Genomic DNA, 3,969 nt, shown 5'->3' on the forward strand with positions numbered 1-3,969 from the left:
CTCCCCGCCTGGGTCCCGGTGCGGCTGCACACCCGGCCGGGCTGGCCCGGGAGAGGACATCGGCACCCAGGGGTCTTCTGTCCTTGAAGTGGCTCCGCACAACTGGGGACGCATCTGCAAATTACAAATTGAAAAAAAGCATGCGGAGGCGCCATCTGTGACCACGCCCGGGGGGTGAGGTGAGAGTTCAGGGCCGCACCCACTGGGTTAGTTTGTTTGTTCGTTTGAGACAGGGTCTCGGTAAGTAGCCATGCTGGCCTTGAACTTGTGGCGATCCTCCTGCCTCAGCCTCCCAGCGTCCTGGGACTACAGGTGTACGCCACGGCGCCTGGCTTCAGACTAATTTTCATAAGCACCGTTGCGTTACAGCCGGGACAGTACGATTACCAGAACAGAATGTGTAGCTGGGGCGTACAGTGAGTATGTAAAGCCATGCCCTTGGTTTTCAGACATCTGTGTTTCTATTCTCACTACGTTTTTTGCCATGTAAATGTTCCGGAAAAAAACAAAAAGAGTCGTTCGTGGGAAAAACACGACAGCTCCACAGGGGTGCCGACGGCTTTCTGCTCCTACACGTTTTCCTTTGGGCGCCCGTAGGAGTCAGCAGAGCCGCCGTGGCTCTGTTCATCCCGTTTTTGGCCTTAATTTTGACGTTTAATAGACGGCGTTTGAGCATCGTCGTCGTGGTCCGTGAGGCTGAGGCGGGAGGACTTTGCCAGTTTGAGCCCAGCCCTGGACGTTCAGCAACTCAGCCAAGAGTTGGCCCCCAGATGAAACCTAAACGGGTTCGGGATGTGGCTCAGTGAGGGCGGACGGGTGGATGCGCGGGCGGGTGGGTGAATAAAGGACGGACGGAGAGATGCGTGGATCAGAGGATGGAAAAGGAACGGGGGGGCAGGACAGGGGGGGACGCAGGGAGACGCTGCCCCCACCCCGGCTCTGCCCGAGCTGTCCCGGGACGAAGTCTGGGTCGCAGCCCCTGACCCCGGCAGAGAAGGTGGCGCACTTTCCTACCCCAGTGTGGAGCTCTTTACACAGACGCAGTGGGACCCTCCCGTCGTCCCACCTCTTGGGAGGCTGAGGCGGGAGAGTCGCTGCAGGTACAAGGCCGCCCTGGGCTCCCTAGTGAGCTTAGGGTCAGGCTGCACCACGAAGAGAGGCCATGCCTCAAACAGAAAACTGCTTTTATCTCTTGTCACGGTCTGAGGTCACGGTTTTATCTAATCACTTCGTGTCTTTTTCTTGCACAGGAAAAAATACCTGTCCCCAGGGGCCTATCTCCCGAAAATATCACGGGGTGCATCAACACGTACTTCCTGGAAACGGCGCGCGGGAACAAGCCCGTCCTCCCGGGACTGCAGTTACTGTGAAATTAGTCTTGCCAGGTTGCGGAGCTGGGAGGGCACCGGTCGTCACGGACAACCCAAGGCGGCAGCCTGTGATTGTTCTCTGGTGAAAAGCACACTTGCTCTGTCCCCTTCCAGGTCCTCCTGATGTGGCATTGAATGGTGGCCCTAAAAGCTGTGTCCACCTCCCGACCCCAGGACCTGGGACGGGGCCCTACTGGAAATGGGGCCCCAGCGGAGGGAGTCGGAGGAGGATTAGAGACGAGGCCGTCCTGCCTCAGCCTCCTGACTCCAAAGGCAGCGTCCTCAGGGGAGACAGAGGAGGAGATGCAGACACAGAGGAGCAGAGCAGCCGTGTGGAGACGGAGGCAGAAACTGGAGCGGTGGGGCCACAGCCCAGGGCCTCCTGGAGCCCTGGGAGGAGGCAGAGGCAGGAGGGTCTCCCAGGAAATGAGGCTGGGACACTGCAGTCTCAGCCTCCTGGGTTCTAGGATGGGAATGGACAGATCCTTGTGGCTTTAAGTCAGCCACCTCTGGAGCCCCATTCCTGGGCATCTGATCCTGTGGATTTCTCTATCTGTTTTACCTTCCATTGGGCTGCTGTGGCCTCTGTGCGTCACCTACGGGTTTTGTCTTCCTAACCTGCTACGCATCGGATTTTCAGTTTCATGTTAGCTTCCTGGATACCTTAGTTGCCCTTTAGATTGATTTCCTTACTTTTTTTGTTTGACTTTGGTCTTTTGGGTTTTTTTTACAAAATATTTTTATTACTTTTACAGACTTTCTTCTGCACATCAGAAAGTCAAAGGATACGGATGCTGAAACTGTGAGAGCCACAGACAAGCACCGACTGCATTCGCGAGTCTGTTGACTTTTTTACAAAACAGATATTTTCATCCAGTGGTCTTATTTCTGCAGTGCTGAGGATTGAACCCAGTGCCTTTGTAGCGAGTTACATCCTAAGCCCCTTTTTAAACATTTTTGTTTTGTTGTTTTGTTTGGAGATGGGATCTTGCCGAGTCCCCTAGTTCCGCAGACTGGGCTCCTATTTGGGACCGTCCCGCCTCAGCCTCCTTGAGTGCTTGGGATGCAGGTGAGCGCCACCAGGGCTGCTCTCTTCCCATCTGGATGAACGGAACGACAACCTCGCTCTGTTTTTCTCTCCTTTTTAGATAACCAAGATAGAAATGTCATTTTCTGAGCACGTCAGAGACGCGGGCTTCAGACAAAAGCAGAAGTGGGACAGGCAGGGGGGGACCCCAGCGCGGTGTCAGGCGAGGGCCCTGCCTGTGGGGACGGAGGCGCTGCCCACGAGGACCCTCAGCTGCTGGCAGGGAGCCCGGGCGGGGTGCTCCACTTGTCAGAAGCCGGCAGCTCCTAGCGGAGGGACCGGGGCGAAACAGCCCCCAAGAGGACTGTGCCACCGAGGAGCCGTGGTTTCCCGAATGCAGTGCCATGTTGTGAGCCCGAACCTTTCCAGGACGGGTGGACGGGTGGACGGGTGCATGGGTGGCTGGGGTCCCCTTGGCGAAGGTCACCTTGAGCCCCTGGTCCCGCTGGTCCTCAAGCCCAAGGAAGGCTGCGGTCCTCCGCCAACACCAGCGACCCTCCCATCCGTGCGTGGCCTGCTTTCCCCGTGGTCGGGGGCATCCTCGTGCACCTCTGGGCGCTGTGATGCCCGACATTCGGGGCATCAGCAGGTTGTGTAAGAGATTTCCCTGCACTTAGACTGCGACCAGGGGAGCTGGGACCAGCTGAGCGCAGGGTGCTATGAGAAATTAATCGTGTTCGATCAGCTGGCTGGTAAGCATAGCCTCTCACCACCAGGCCCCTGCGAACAGCACCGTGGACTCTAGGATTCCTCCCTGTACGGCCCTCGGCTGAGCACAGCTGAGCAGCACTCAGGAGGCTGAGGCAGGAGGGTCACTGCCACTGGGCAGGGCTTCCGGACGATGCATCACGAAGCATGGTGAGCCGGATCCACCACCTCCCGGCCTTCAGCACTCCACCTGGGAGAGGAGGAAGACAGCATGACAGTGGGCAGGGTTGTAGCTCAGTGGTTCAGCAGCCTGCTTCGCAAGCGCAAGGTCCTGAGTTCGAATCTCGGTACCCCCCGAAAAAGAAGCAAGTGTGAAAGAAAGTGACAAATGGCGCAGCTGAGACACGTGCCCACCCACGACCGGGCTGACCCGGGCAGTGTCCAGCTGGGGGCTCGGACGGAGCCTGGCTGTACACAGGGCCCTGCCCGGTGTTGCACGACTGAGCTCTGGCTGGCGGGAGACCCAGCGGGGCCCAAGGCGATCCGTTCCTCCAGCAGCAGCCAGCAGGGCCGAAGAGGGCTCAGCGCGTCCTCCGCCCGGCCCGCTCCTTGCCCTGCTCTCCTCCAGCTTTTCCCGGGGGAGCCCCAGTGCGGCCCCCGGACTTTATGTCGCCGTCTCAGGCCCTGCTCTCCGCGCTTTGGGGTCGCGAACGCCCTGCTGTTTCTCCTCTTCCTCCTAAGCATGCAGAGCCCTGGAGACTGAGGGGATATTCGTGGAGATTTGGAAGGGGTGAGAGGCCCAGGAGAGCTGGGCCAGTTATTCACACAGCTGGAACAAAGCACTCTGGAAACGTCTTGGAACTC

General features: G+C 58.4%; 1 long non-coding RNA gene across 2 annotated transcripts in view; it reads left to right on the top strand.

The window, feature by feature from the left end:
• The first annotated feature begins 21 nt into the window (after nt 1–21).
• LOC104849619 overlaps nt 22–3,969 on the top strand; it is a 4,810-nt gene continuing 862 nt past the window's right edge. The window contains exons 1-3 of one of the 2 annotated variants that reach the window (XR_776803.2): nt 22–179; nt 1,251–1,729; nt 2,126–3,895. This is a non-coding gene — a long non-coding RNA (uncharacterized LOC104849619). Of the gene's footprint in view, nt 180–1,250; nt 3,896–3,969 lie in introns of both variants that reach the window. The other variant, XR_004515819.1, reaches the window with a different exon arrangement.

The sequence above is a fragment of the Fukomys damarensis genome, unplaced genomic scaffold (assembly GCF_012274545.1).
Source record: "Fukomys damarensis isolate Sample0158 unplaced genomic scaffold, DMR_v1.0_HiC HiC_scaffold_39, whole genome shotgun sequence".
NCBI classification, from domain to species: Eukaryota; Metazoa; Chordata; class Mammalia; order Rodentia; family Bathyergidae; genus Fukomys; species Fukomys damarensis.